The sequence below is a fragment of the Carcharodon carcharias genome, chromosome 6, assembly GCF_017639515.1.
Source record: "Carcharodon carcharias isolate sCarCar2 chromosome 6, sCarCar2.pri, whole genome shotgun sequence".
NCBI classification, from domain to species: Eukaryota; Metazoa; Chordata; class Chondrichthyes; order Lamniformes; family Lamnidae; genus Carcharodon; species Carcharodon carcharias.
This window is the reverse complement of record NC_054472.1, coordinates 113,910,850-113,926,910: the sequence shown is the minus strand read 5'-3', so window position 1 is coordinate 113,926,910 and position 16,061 is coordinate 113,910,850. Positions and strand designations below refer to the sequence as shown.

General features: G+C 45.2%; 1 protein-coding gene across 3 annotated transcripts in view; it reads right to left on the bottom strand.

Moving 5' to 3' along the window:
* garem (GRB2 associated, regulator of MAPK1) overlaps positions 1–16,061 on the bottom strand; it is a 134,510-nt gene that overhangs the window by 97,978 nt on the left and 20,471 nt on the right. The window lies entirely within an intron of this gene.

The following is a 16,061-nucleotide window of genomic DNA, read 5'->3' as shown; positions in this document are numbered from 1 at the left end:
AAGAGAAGGGAAGTGGGATTAAATGGATAGCTTTGTCAAAGAGCCAGTTCTGGTTTATAGGCCGAATACTCTTATCATGTGATTTTGTTTTGAACCACATTGAATTAACAGGTTATTGATTGAAATTGCAGAAACAGTTTTGTTTCTTACCAGTAGCTATAGACAACTCTTGGATTTCTGAGCAGGTATGCAGGTCACTTTGTTTCACTACTAGCTTTTTTTTTATAATTCATTCACAGGACGTGGGCTTCGCTGACTAGAATAGCATTTATTGCCCATCCCTAGAAGCCCTCTAGAAGGTGGTGGTGAGTTTCTTAAACCGCTGCATTCCCTGTGGTGCAGGTACACACACAGTGCTATTAGAGAGAGTGTTCCAGGATTTTGACCCAGTGACGGTGAAGGAACATCAAAATATTTCCAAGTCAGGATAGTGAGTGGCTGGAGGCACACTTCCAGGTGGTGGTGCTCCCATCTATTTGCTGCCCTTGTCCTTCAAGGTGGTAGTGGTCGTGGGTTTGGAAGGTGCTGTTGAAGGAGCCTTGGTGAATTCCTGCAGTGCATCTTGTAGACGGTACACACTGCTGCCACTGTACGTCAGTGGTGAAGAGAGAGTGAATGTTTGTTGAATGGGTGTCAATCAAGCAGACTGCTTTGTCCTGGATGGTGTCAAGCTTCTTCAGTGTTGCTGGAGCTGCACTCATCCAGGCATGTGGAGGGTATTCCATCACACTATTGACTTGTGCCTTGTATATGCTGGGTAGGTTTTGGGGAGTCAGGAGCTGAGTTACTCACCAAAGGATTCCTAGCCTCTGACCTGCCCTTGTAGACACAGTGGGCAGGATTCTCCCCCCGTCGGGAGCGAAGTTGAATGGCAGGTGCACCTCCGATCTGCGCCCCCAATCGGGGGCATGGCGCCATTTTACGTGGGCAGGCCAATTAAGGCCCATCCAGCGCGACATCTGCACGGAAGCGCTTTGCGCTCCCTGTGCGGACAGGGAGAATCCCTAAATGGAGTGCGCTCTTTCGCGCATACGCACATAAGAGCGCACTCATCTCCCTGAGGCTAAGTACTGCTTCAGGGAGATCGGCTGTTCTGTGACAAATATTAAAAAAAGAGAAAAAAAATTCCTGACATGTCCCCTTGTGACACTGTCACATGAGTTGGGACATGTCCAGAATTTTTACAAAAACTTTAAAATTTTTAAAACCTACATAAAACCTCATCCCGCCCATAGAAGAGGTTTCATGCTTTTTCTAATTCCCACCGGGGCTCCTGGCCTGCCGCCAACCTTAAGGTTGGACAGGCAGGTCCACTAATTAGCTAAATGACTCTGTCAATGGTCTCAATTGACCATTGACAGGTCAGTGGGTGTGCAGCTTATTTTACTGCGCTCCCGCCTACTGGAAAATTTAAATACGGCGCGATGATATCGGGAGTTCTGCCCAACGTCACTGCGCGTCATTTTATGCATTGGCGAGTGGGCCCTGCACCCCGCTGGGAATATCCTGCCCGGCATTTATGTGGCCAGTCCAGTTCAGTTTCTGGTCAATGGTAATCCCCAGGATGCAGCTAGTGGGGTTTCGGTGACGGTAATGGCATTGAATGTCAAGATGCTTGGATTCTCTCTTGTTGGAGACGGTCATTGCCTGACACTCGTGTGGCATGAATGTTACTTGCCACTTATCAACCCAAGCCTGGAAATTGTCCAGGTCTTGCTGCATTTGGACATGGGCCGCTTCACTATCTGAGTCGTCGTGAATGGTGCTGAACATTGTGCAATCATCAGCAAACATCCCGCCTTCTGTCTGACCTTATGACGGAAGGAAAGTCATTGATGATGCAGCTGAAGGTGATTGGGACTAGGACACTACCCTGAGGAACTCCTGTGGTGAATTCCTGGAGCTGAGATGACTGGCCTCCAACAACCACAACCATCTTTCTTTATGCTAGGTATGACTCCAATCATTGGAGAATTTTCCCCCTGATTCACATTGACTTCAGTTTTGCTAGGGCTCCTTAATGCCACATTCTGTCAAATGCAGCCTTGATGTCAAGGGTAGTCACTCTCACCTGTCAAATGCAGCCTTGATGTCAAGGGCAGTCACTCTCACCTCACCTCAGAAATTCAACTCTTTTGTCCACGTTTGAATCAAGGGTGTAATGAGGTCAGGAGCTGAGTGGCCCTGGCGGAACCCAAACTGGGCGTCAGCGAGCAGGTTATTGCTAAGCAAGGGATGCTTGTTAGCACTGTTGATGACCCTATACATGTGAAGTACTTGGATTTCCAAAAAGCATTTGATAAGGGGCCACATCAAAAGGTTACTACACAAGATAAGAGAACATGGTATAGGGGGCAACATATTAGCATGGATAAAGGGATGGTTAATTAACAGTAAGCAGCGGTAGGGATAAATGGGTCTTTTTCGGGTTGGCAACACTAGTTTTCCCAGCACCTCTTCTCTAGTGATGGTGATTTTTAAAAATTAATTCACAGGATGTGAGCTTTGCTAGCTGGGCCAGCATTTATTACCCATCCCTTGTTGCCCTCGAGAAGGTAGTGGTGAGCTGCCTTCTTGAACAGCTGCAGTCCATGTGGTTAGGTACACCTACAGTGCTGTTAAGAAGGGAGTTCCAGGATTTTGGACCCAGCAACAGTGAAGGAATGGTGAAATATTTCCAAGTCAGGAAGGTAAGTGACTTGGAAGGGATTGTCCAGGTGGTGGTGGTCCCATCAATCTGCTGCCCTTGTCCTTCTAGGTGGTTATGGTCGTGGGTTTGTACGGTGCTGCTGAAGGAGCCTTAGTGAATTCCTGCAGTGCATCTTGTAGATGGTACCCACTGCTTCTACTGTGTGTCGGTGTTGGAGGGAATGAATGTTTTTGAATGTGGTGTCAATCAAGCAGGCTGCTTTCTGCTGGACAATGTCCAGCTTCTTCAGTGTTGTTGGAGCTGTGCTCAACCAGGCAAGTGGGGAGTATTCCATCACACTCCTGACTTGCGCCTTGTAAATGGTGGTCAGGCTTTGGAGAGTCAGGAGGTGAGTTACTCATCACACAATTCCTAGCCTCTGACCTGCTCTTGTAGCCACAGTATTTATATGGCTAGTCCAGTTCAGTTTCTGGTCAATGGTAACCCCCAGGATGTTGATAGTGGGGGATTCAGTGATGGTAATGCCACTGAACATCAAGGGGTGATGTTTGGGTTCTCTGTTGTTGGTGACGGTCATTGCCTGATACTTGTGTGGTGTGAATGTTATTTGCCACTTGCCAGCCCAAGCCTGGATATTATCCAGGTCTTGCTGCATTTGGACATGGACTGCTTCAGTATCTGAGGAGTCACAAATAGTGCTGAACATTGTGCAAAGCAGACATTCCCACTTCTGACCTTATGATGGAAGAACGGTCATTGATGAAGCAGCTGAAGATGATTGGGTCGAGGACACTACCCTGAGGAACTCCTGCAGTGATGTCCTGAAGCTGAGAGGACTGACCTCCAACAACCACAACCATCTTCCTTTGAGCTAGGTATGACTCCAACCAATGCAAAGTTTTCCCCGATTCTCACTGACTTCAGTTTTGCTAGGGCTTCTTGATGCCACACTCGGTCAAACGCTGCCTTGATGTCCAGGGCAGTCACCTCACCTCAGGAGTTCAGCTCTTTTCTCCATGTTTGAACCAAGGCTGTCATGAGTCAGGAGCTGAATGGCCTTGGCAGAACCCAAACTGGGCATCAGTGAGCAGGTTATTGCTAAGCAAGTGCCACTTGATAGCACTGTTGATGACCCCTTCCATCACTTTATTGATGATCGAGAGTAGACTGATAGGGCGATAATTGGCTGGGTTTGATTTGCCCTGCTTTGCGTGTACAGGACATACCTGGGCAATTTTCCACATAGTTGGGTGGATGCCAGTGTGTTCCTCCCCTGGAACAGTTTGGCTGGGGGCGCAGAAAGTTCTGGAGCACAAGCATTTAGTACTATTGCCAGAATATTGTCAGGGCCCATTGCCTTTGCATTATCCATTGCCTCCAGCCATTTCTTGATATCACATGGAATGAATCAAATTGGCTGAAGACTGGCATCTGTGATGCTGGGCACCTCCGGAGATGGCCGAGATGCATCATCCACTCGGTACTACTGGCTGAAGATTGTTGCGAACGCTTCAGCCTTATCTTTTGTACTGCAGTGCTGGGGTCCTGCATCATTGAGGATGGGGATATTTGTGGAGCCTCCTCCTTCAGTGAGTTGTTTAATTGTCCACCACCATTCACGACTGGATGTGGCAGGACCGCAGAGCTTAGATCTGATCTGTTGGTTGTGGGATCACTTAGCTTTTTCGTTCGCCCTCCCATTCATCCCTTGAGTTTCAAGTATCTTTGGGCAGTTTTCTCAGTCTTCTACAGTGAAGACAGGCACAAAATACTTGTTCAACACCTCTGCCATTTCCTTGTTTTCCATTATCAATTCCAAGACTCCCTCGCTAGAGGAGCATCACTAGCTTTATTTACTCTTTTCCTATTTATGTAGTTGTAGAAACTCTTACTACCTGCTTTTATATTAGGAGGAGAGTGCAAATGAGGACCCTGGGACAGGCAGTCAGCAGCACCTAGAGAATCTAGCAACTAGTCTATACTCAAGTAGGGGTACGAGTAAAATAAAAGCAAGTGTCCACATTTTATTTAGCTAGGATAGGGGAGGGGGAGTCAGGGGAGCTTAGTCCAGTGACTTGCACATTCTGTGCCATGTGAGAAATCCAAGACGCTCCTAGCGGTCTAGATGACTATTTGTCCTGGAAGTGCTTCTGACTGGAGCAACGTGAGCTCCGGGTTTTGCAATTTTAGCAGCAGCTGGGGGCACGACAGTGCAATCATGAGGCTGAGAGGTTCGTGGATAGCACGTTTCAGGACATGGTCACCCGCAGCTTAAATAAGTGCAAAAAGAGAAGGATTGGGTGACTGCCAGACAGAAGGGGACCAGGCAGGTAGTGAGGGAATCCCCCAAGTGCATCTCGCTGGCAAACCATTTCTCGGCCCTGCAAAATGGTGAAAATGATGGTTCCTCTGTGGAGGCCAACCACCAACTGCTCAGAGGGGAGGCAAGTGCATGGAGGGGCAATAGTGGTGGGGGATTCATTAGTCAAGAGAGTAGACAGATGCTTCTGCGACCGTAGGCGTGACTCCAGGATGGTATGTTGCCCTCTGGGTGCCAGGGTCAAGGATGTCACGGAATAGCTGTGGGGCATTGTGGAGGTTTAGGGTGAATAGCCAGAGGTCGTGGTCTATGTTGGGACCAACGACATTGGAAGAATGAGAAATTAGGTCCTGCAAGCTGACTTTAGGGAGTTAATTGGGAAAAGCAGGACTTCAAAGGTAGAAATCTCTGGATTACTCCCGGGGCCACGCAGTAGTGAGTATAGGAACAGAAGGATAGAGTAGATGAATGCGTGGCTGGAGAGATAGTGCAGGAGGGAGGGTTTTAGATTCCTGGGGCATTGGGACCGTTTCTGGGGGAGGTGGTACCTGTATAAGTTGGACGGGTTACATCTGAACAGGAATGGGATCAATATCCTCACGTCCTAGGTTTGCTAATGCTGTTGGGGTGGGTTTCAACTAAATTGGCAGGGAGGGTGGGATCCTGAAGGGTAGTTCAGAGAGGGGAGGAGAGAAGCCGAGATGGAATTAGAAGTTAAAACGCTAGTGAGTGAGTCTGGAAGGCTAGAAAACATAGGTTAGATAAGAAAGAAGTGAGTTTAGCCAGGCTAAATGGAATATATTTAATGCAAGGAGCATGAGGAATAAGACAGACAAGCTGAGTGCACAGATAGGCATATGGGAGTGTGATATCATAGCTATGACCGAGACTTGGCTAAAAGGCAGCAGGATTGGCAGCTCAACATTCCTGGTTATAGGATATTCAGATGAGATAGAGAGGGGATAGAAGAGGAGGGGGGGGAGGTGGGGTGGTGTTGCAATATCGATCAAGGAATCAATTATAGCAGTGAGAGGGGATGATATCTTAGAAGGATCATCAAATGAGGCCGTATGGATAGAAGTAAAAAACACAAAAGGGGCAAACATGCTGTGGGGTGTGTGCTATAGGTTCCTGAACAGTCAGGGAGAGATAGAAGATTAAACATGTAATCAAATTTCAGAGAAGTGTAAGAATAAGGCAGCAGTAATGTCGGGAATTAACTACCCAAATATTAACTGGGATAGTTTGTGTGCAAGGTAGGGAGGGAGCTAAATTCTTAAGTTGCAACCAGGAGAACTTTTTTAGCCAGTACGTAGAAAGCCCAATAAAGAAGGGGGCAGTTCTGGGCCTAATATTCGAAAATGAACCCAGGCAAGCCGAAGGCATATCAGTAGGGGTGCATTTGAGAGATAGTGGCCACACCTCAGTTGGATTTAGGATAGTTATGGAAAAGAATAAGATTGGGCTGGGGATAAACATTCTAAACTGGGGAAAGGCTAATTTTACTAAAATGAGATACGATTTGGCTTAAGTGGGTTGGGAGCAGCTACTTACAGATAAAACTGTGTCAGATCAGTGGAAGGCATTCGAGGAGCAAATAGCGAGAGTGCAGGGCAAATATGTTCCTGTAAAGGCAAAGTGGGGGGCCAAGTCCGGAGAACCCTGGATGTCAAGGGACATAAGGGTTAGGATTAAGAAAAAAGAGAGAAGCTTATGGCAGATACAGAGGGCTCAATAATGCAGAGTCCCTGGAGGAGTATAAAAAGTGCAGGGGGGAAACTTAGAGAGGAAATTAGGAAAGCTAAGAGAGTGCATGAGAAAGCACTGGTAGGTAGAATAAAGGAAAACCTAAAGGATTTTTAAAAATATATAAAGAGCAAGAGAATAACTAGGGAAAGAGTAGGGCCAGTTAGTGACCATAGGCACAATCTGTGTGTGTGGACCCAGAAGACGTGGGTAGTCCTCAATGAATACTTTGTGTTGGTCTTCACAATAGAAAAGGACAAGACAGGTATAGACATCATAGTGGAGGGCTGTGAAATATTAGAGGAAATTAACATCGAGAGAGAGGAGGGAGGAGTAGGTTTAGTGGCCGTAAAAGTGGATAAATCTGCAGGCTCGGATGAGATGTATCCCATGCTGTTGAGGGAGGCAACAGAAGAGAAATCAGGGGCCCTGGCAGTAATTTTCAAATCCTCTCTGGCCACAGGTGAGGTGCCAGAGGACTGAAGGACTGCTAACATTGTCCCATTATTAAAAAAGGAAGGGATAGACCAGGAAATTACAGGCCAGTCAGTCTAACCTCAGTGGTGGGGAAGTTACTAGAAAGGATTCTGAGGGATAGAATATATCTGCACTTGGAGAGACATGGATTAATCAGGGATAGTCAGCATGGATTTGTTAGGGGAAGGTCATGTTGGACCGATTTGATTGATTTTTTTGAGGAAGTAACCAGGGGTGTTGATGAGGATAATGCATTTGATGTGGTCTACATGGACTTTAGCAAGGCTTTTGATAAGGTCCCTCATGGCAGACTGGTCAAGAAAGTAAGAGCCCATGGGATCCAAGGCAAAATGGCATGTTGGATCCAATATTGGCTGAGAGGCAAGAAGCAGAGGGTGATGGTAAAGGGGCGTTTCTGTGACTGGAAGTCTGTTTCCAGTGGGGTTCCATCGGGTTCAGTGCTGGGGCCCTTGCCGTTTGTGGTTTACTTAAATAATTTGGACATAAATGTAGGCGGTACGATCAAGAAGTTCGCGGATGACACGAAAATTGGTAGGGTGGTAAATAGTGAGGACGATGGCCGTAAACTGCTGGGGGATATCAGTGGACTGGTCGGGTGGGCAGAGCAGTGGCAAATAGAATTCAAACCCGGAAAAGTGTCAGATAATGCATTTGTGGAAGGCTAACAAGGCAAGGGATTACATTATGAATGATTGGACCCTAGACAGTACTGAAGATCAGAGGGATCTTAGTGTGCATATCCATAGATCCCTGAAGGTAGCAGGGCAGGTAGATAAGGTGGTTAAGAAGGCATATGGGATACTTGCCTTTATTAGCCGAGGCATAGAATACAAGAGCAGGGAGGTTATGCTGGAACTGTATAAAATGCTGGTAAGGCCACAATTGGAGTACTGCGTGCAGTTCTGGTCACCAAATTATAGGAAGGATGTGATTGCACTGTAGAGGGTGCAAAGGAAATGCCAGGACTGGAGGGTCTGAGCTATGGGAAAAGGTTGGATAGGCCAGTGCTGTTTTCCTTGGAGCAGCGAAGGTTGAGAGAGGACCTGATAGAGGTGTATAAGATTATGAGGGACATAGATAGGGTGGATAGGAAGGCACTTTTTCCATTAGTAGAGGGGTCAATAACTAGGGGAGATAAATTTAAATTAAGAGGTGATAGGCTAAGAGAGGATTGAGAATTATTTTCACCCAGAAGGTGGTGGGAGTCTGGAACTCTCTGCCTGAAAGGGTGGTTGAGTCAGAAACTCTTGTAACATTTAAGAAATATTTAGAGATTCACCTACATTGCCATAGCCTCCAGGGCTATGGGCCAAGCGCTGGAAAATAGGATTAGTGTAGTCATATCTTTGTTGATCAGTGCGGACACGATGGGCTGAATAGCCTCCCTCTGTGCTGTAAACATCTGAGTATTACTAGCTAGATTTCTCTCATGCTCTTCTTTCTCCCTCTTCATTTTTTTTTGAGTCATTCTTTGCTGGTTCTCAAATGTTGATTAATCTTCTGGTCTACCACTAAACTTTGCAGATCTGTACAGTGTCTCCTTCAATTTGATACTATCCTTAACTTCCTCCTTCAGCCATGATGATGCATCCTTCTCAGAGTCTTTCTTTCTTATTGGGATAAATCTTTGCTGACAAGGTCCCTCATGGCAGACTAGTACAGAAGGTAAAGTCGCATGAGATCAAAGGTGAGCTGGCAGGATGGATACAGAATTAGCTTGGTCGTAGAAGACAGAGGGTAACAGTGGAAGGGTGCTTTTCTGAATGGAGAACTGTGACTAGTGGAGTTCCACAGGGATCAGTGTTGGAAGCTTTGCTGTCTGTGGTATACATAAATGATTTGGAGGAAAATGTAACTGGGCTAATTAGTAAGTTTGCAGACAACACTAAGGTTGGAGGAGTTGCAGATAGTGAAGAGGATTGTCAAAGGATACAACGGGATATAGATCGGTTGGAGACTTGTGCAGAGAAATGGCAGATGGAATTTAATCTGGACAAATGTGAGGTAATGCATTTTGGAAGGTCTAATACAGGCAGGAATTACACAGTAAATGGCAGAACCCTTAAGTACATCGACGGGCAGAGGAATCTGGATGTACAGGTCAACAGGTCACTGAAAGTGGCAATGCAGGTGGAAAATGTAGTCAGGAGGGATATGGACCCTGGAAGTGCAAAATGTTTTAGTTGACGGGCAATATGATCGGCGCAGGTTTGGAGGGCCGAAGGGCCTGTTCCTGTGCTGTACTTTTCTTTGTTCTTTGTTATTAAATATCTCCTTAAAAGTCTACTATTGCATCCCTATTGTCCTTTTGACCTGGTCTCCTGTTTATTTTCGCTAGCTCTGCTTTCATACCCTCATAATTACCTTTATTCAGGTTTAAAAAATTATTAGACACACACATCACCACTTTAAACTGAGCATGAAATTCTATCATGTTATGATCACTGTCACCTAGAGGCTCCTTTACTATAAGGTTATTTATTAATTCTGTCTCATTCCCAGGTCTAGAATAGCCTGCTCCCTGGTTGGCTCTAGAATGTACTGTTCTGAGAAATTGCTCCAAATATGCTCTATGAACTTACTCCTTGTTGGAATACCATTCTAAGTCCTTCACCAAAGTGCTGTGTATTTAACAGACAGTATCAGCAGGCTATTGTCCTCACCTGCACATACACACTTCCAGCAGAAGCTAAATGGTAGTCAGCAGAGAAAAGCCATCTGATTAACTATCCCTAACCCAGGAAATCAAGGCCAGTTTATTTTGTTCCATTTTTGGAACTACATTCAATACAGACAATATTGCCTGCCAACATCCATTTTTAAGCTGCCTAGGCAAAATACATCCTTACAGTTCAGCTGAGGATAGTCAACTCAGCAGAGACTGGGAATAAATCTGGAAATCTCACCCACTTGCAACCCGAACTACACTCAAGAAGCTCAACACTATCCACTAAAAAGGCAGCCCATTTGTTGGCAATCCATCCACTAACTTAACATTCACTCCCTCCAACACCAAAGTGGCAGCAGTGTGTACCTTCCACAAAATGCACTGCAGCAACTCACCAAGACTCCTTCAATAGCGCTTTCTAAACCCATGACATCTACCACCTAGAAGGCTGGAACACCAACACCTGCAAGTTCCCCTCCGAGTCACATGCCATCCCGACTTGGAATTACAGTGCCACTTCTTTACTACTACTAGGTCAAAAACCTGAAACTTCCTTCCCAATATCCCCAAGGACATACCTACATACCACCTGGACTGCAGTGGTTCAAGAAGGCAGCTCACCACCACCTTCTCCGGGGCAATTAGGATAGGCAACAAATGTCTCTCACCCCAAAACAGAATTAAGAAATCTTCCTAGTCCATGTACCTCAGCTGCTTAGGGCTTTAAATAGCTGAACCTTAAGTGTGGAAACATTTTTTTAAAATTATCAGCAAAGAGAGGGAGAATGTGACATGGCTTAAAATTGGTCTTTGGCAAGGCTGTGGAAAAAGTAAAACTGAAAAAGCATTTCAAATCTAGTAGCCAGTGTTCTGCATATCTCATAGTACATTATTCTGTCAATCATGTGTGCCATGGATAACCCTACCATATTCTAAATTGGCAGGCACTTCAGCTCTGACTCTCAGTGGCAGGCAGGGATGATACGGTGGATTAAGTGCATCGATGGGCAGAGGGATCTGGGTGTACAGGTCCACAGGTCACTGAAAGTGGCAACGCAGGTGGATAAGGTAGTCAGGAAGGCATATGGCATGCTTGCCTTCATTGGCAGGGGTATTGAGTATAAAAGCTTGCGAAGTATGCTGCAGTGGTATAGAACCTTGGTTAGGACACACTTGGAATATTGCATGCAATTCTGGTCACCACATTACCAGAAGAATATGGAGGCATTGGAGAGGGTGCAGAGGAGGTTTACCAGGATGCTGCCTGGTCTGGAGGCTATTAGCTATGAGGAGAGGTTGGAGAAACTCGGATTGTTCTCACTAAAGCGATGGAGATTGAGGGGCGACTTGATAGAAGTTTACAAAATTATGAGTGGCATGGACAGAGTAGATAGTCAGAAGCTTTTTCCCAGGGTGGAAGAGTCAATTACTAGGGGACATACATTTAAGGTGAAAGGAGAAAACTATAGAGGAGATGTGGGGGGCAAATATTTTTACACAGAGGGTAGTGAGCGTCTGGAATTCGCTGCCAGAGGAGGTGGTGGTGGAAGCAGGTACGATAGTGGTGTTTAAGAGGCAGCTTGACAAAAACATGAACAGGATGGGAATAGAGGGATACGGACCCCGGAAGTGCAAAATGTTTTAGTTGACGGGCAATATGATTGGCGCAGGCTTAGAGGGCCGAAGGGCCTGTTCCTGTGCTGTACTTTTCTTTGTTCTTTGATTTACAACCTGGAAGCATTAACAGCAGAGATGTTATAGCATTCAAATTAACACTGTGACCAATTGTGTGAACACAGTGTAAAAAAAATCCATTTCAAATGAGCCCTATTTGCTGCAAATGCAGTCTGACAACACAATAGGAGCCAATTCTGCCACCCACATTAAAGAGCCACACCTGTAAACCTCAAATGAAAAGTCACGCAATAAAAAAAACACCTACAGATAAATTCTAAGATAAAAGCAAAATACTGCGGATGCAGTAAATTCTGATAAATTCTGTTTCGCAATGGCACCAATTAGAGGAAATCACAGAATCACACAGTGCAGAAGAGGCCCTTTGGCCCATCGAGTCTGCACCGACACGTGAGAAACACCTGACTTACCTACCTAATCTCATTTACCAGCACTTGGCCCATAGCTTTGAATGTTATGACATGCCAAATGCTCATCTAGGTACTTTTTAAAGGATGTGAAGCAACCCCCCTCCACCACCATCCCAAGCAGCGCATTCCAGTCCGTCACCAGCCTCTGGGTAAGAAAGTTTTTCCTCACAACCCCCCTAAACCTCCTGCACCTCACCTTGAACTTATGTCCCCTTGAGGCTGACCCTTCAACTAAGGGGAACAGCTGCTCCCTTTCCACCCTGTCCATGCTCCTCAATCTTGCACACCTCGGTCAGGTCGCCCCCTCAGTCTTCTCTGCTGCAACAAAAACAATCCAAGTCTATCCAGCCTCTCTTCATAACTTAAATGTTTCATCCCAGGCAACATCCTGGTGAATCTCCTCTGCACCCCCTCCAGTGCAATCACATCCTTCCTACAAGGTGGTGACCAGAACTGCACATACTACTCCAGATGTGGCCTCACCAAGGTTCTATACAACACCAACATGACCTCCCTACTTTTGTAATCTATGCCTCGATTGATAAAGACAAGTGTCCTATGCGCCTTTTTTGCCACGCCACTAACATGCCCCTCTGGCTTCAGAGATCTATGGACACACACACCAAGGTCCCTTTGGTCCTCAGAACTTTCAAGTGTCACGCCATTCATTAAATACTTCCTTGTCAAATTACTCCTTCCAAAGTGTATCACCTCACACTTTTCAGAGTTAAATTCCATCTGCTACTTATCTGCCTATTTGACCATCCCGTCTATATCTTCCTGTAGCCCAACCTCACTGTAAACCACCCGGACAATCTTTGTCTCATCTGCAAACTTACTAATCCTACCCCCCCACATAGTCATCGATGTCATTTATATATATGATGAATAATAGGGGACCCAGCACAGATCCCTGTGGTACGCCAATGGACACTGGCTTCCAATCACTAAAGCAGCCTTCTGTCATCATCCTCTGTCTCCAACAACTAAGCCAATTTTGAATCCACCTCATCAAATTACCCTGCATACCATGTGCATTTGCCTTCTTTATAAGTCTCCCATGTGGGACCTTGTCAAAGGCTTTGCTGAAATCCATATAAATTACATCAACTGCACCACCCTCACCTAAACACCTGGTCATATTTGTTAGGCAAGACCTCTCTCTGACAAAGCCATGCTGACTATCCCTGATCAAACCTTGCCTCTCCAAGTGGAGATAGATTCTTTCCTTCAGAATTTTTTTCCAATAGTTTTCCTACCACTGACGTGAGACTCACTGATCTGTAGTTTCCTGGCTTTCCTCTACAACCCTTCTTAAATAGCGGAACCACATTAGCTGTTCTCCAGTCCTCTGGCACCTCCCCCGTGGCCAGAGAGGAATTAAAAATTTGAGTCAGAGCCCCTGCGATCTCCTCCCTTGCCTCCCTTAGCAGTCTGGGACACAAATCATCCAGACCTGGAGATTCATCCACTTTTAAGTCTGCCAACACCTCCAATATCTTGTCACTCCCTATATCAATTTGCTTAAGAGACTCGCAGTCTCTCTCGAGTTTGTTAACTTCATCCTCATTCTCTGGTGAAGACGGATGTGAAATATTCATTCAACAATTTAGCGATGTCCTCTGGCTCCACCCATGGATTGCTCCCTTGGTCCCTAATGGGCCCTACTCTTTCCCTGGTTATCCTCTTCCCATTGATAAACTTATAGGATATCTTGGGATTTTCCCTACTTTTACCAGCCAGAGCTTTCTCATATCACCTCTTTGTTCTCCTAGTTGCTTTCTTAAGCTCCACCCTGCACTTTCTGTACTCCACTAATGCCTCCGCTGATTTGCTTCCCTTGTACCTGCTAAAAGCCTCTTTTCCTTCTCATCATAACCTGAATATCTCTGGTCATCCATGGTTCCCTGGGCTTGTTAGTCCTTCCTACCACCCTAGAGGGAACATGCTGAACCTGTTCCCTCCCCATTTCCTTTTTGACCCCCCCCCCCCACCCCCCATCCCCCACGTCCCACCCCCACCCCCCGCCACCCCCACCCCACCTCCTCTGTAGATTTCCCCACAAGTAGCTGTTCCCAGTCTACCTTGGCCAGATCCTGCCTTATTTTACTAAAATCCACTGTCTCCCAGTCCAAAACATTTTTTTGCAACTTGTCTATTTCTTTGTCCATAACAAGCTTAAATAGTACCATGTTGTGGTCGCTATCACTAAAATGGTCCCCCACCACCACCTCAGCCACCTGTCCGGTTTATCTCAAATAAACAATAGAATCAGAGCTGGAGTTCAAATGCACAAACTCATAATCCTCATCTCTTCCTTTTTTTATTCATGGGATGTGGGCATCGAAGGCAAACCCAGCATTTACTGCCACCTCTAACTACTCAAGGCAGTCTCAGTGAGCCACCTTCTTGAACCACTGCAGTCCACGTGGTGACGGTACTCCCAATGTGCCGTTCAAGAGGGAATTCCAGCAATTTAGCCAAGTAAGGATCAAAGAACAGTGAGATATTTCTAAGTCTCAATGGTGTGTGAGATGGAGGGGAGCTTGGATATGATGTTGCCATGCATCTGCTGCTCTTGCCTTTCTTGGTGCCAGAGGTTGTGGGTTTGCCAGGTGCTGTCATGAGCTTCCTGTAACCCCGCTCTCATAATTTGATGCAACAATATTAATAAGCATTCAAACAAAATTATTTTTCTAAAAGACTCACCCATTTTTGAATCTTAATATACTTGATAAACAATGCCACCTACATCTCTTTTATACGATCGAATGAAAATCTATTTACTGAAACAGAAATGTACATCAATTAACATGTTTGTTCTTAATCAAACTGCTCTATAGGAGTTTATTAGAATGTATAAGTACTTGAAGAAAAAAATAAATACAGATAAACTCAACTAATCTACTCAATATTTATGGTCTAATTTATTTCGGTCAAGTTCACTTAAAACTGCATTGTACTGGTGCACTATTCTGATGTAAGGTCACAGACATGAAACATTAACTCTGTTTCTCTCTCTCTCCACAGATACTACCAGAACTTAGATAAGAATTTAACCACAACATCCACTTTCAAGCTACTTAGGCAAACATTGTTAGAACCCACAAAATACTGCCTACGGATTTAAAAATCATTCTTAAAAATTGACAATGAGTGGGAGACGAGATCCTCAAAAATTTTACAAGCTCTTTCAAAGTTGATTTCATCCCATCCTACAGTACAAAAGCAACTGATACCATTCACCTACTACAGATGAAACCAACACTTTTGCAGAGGAAAAAAATAGCACATCAGGTCAATAAATACAATTCCAAGTCAAATCCCTCATGTCACCACGAGACCAGCAGTATAAAATGCAGAGCACCATAAATGTCTGCTTGCATGTATGATTAAAAGACTTGTTCTGGGAAATATCACAGGCAGGAATACATTTAAATATTTATAATGATTCTTAGGAACATAGGGCTTAGGAGCAGGAGAGGCCATTCGGCCTTTTGAGCCTGCTGCGCCATTCGATAAGATCATGGCTGACCTGTGGTCTCAACCCCACTTTCCTGTCTGTCTCCCATATCCCTTGACTCCCTTGTCTATCAAAAATCTATCTTATCCTTGAATAAATTTAATGACACTGCTCTCTGGGAAGAGAATTACACAGACTCACGACACTCTTTCTCCTCATCTCTATCTCAAATGGTGGACCTCTTAATTCTTAATGTTCTCTTCTCTTATTTTCCCTGGTTCTAGTCTCCCCCACAAGGAAACATCCACCCTATCGAGTCAGGATCTTATGTTTCAATAAAATTGCCTCTCATTCTTCTCACCTCCAATGGATATAGACCCAACCTGTTCGACCTTTCTTCATAAGATAAGGACTTCATCCCAGGAACATGATGAGTGAGCCTTCTCTGAACAGCAATTATATATTTTTCAAATAAAGAGAACAAACTGTACACAGCACTCCATATGCACCCCCAACAAGGGCCTGTACAGCTGCAGTAAAACCTTTCTACTTGTATATTCCATTCCCATTGCAATAAACTGAAACTTTCTATTTGTCTTCCTAATCTCTTG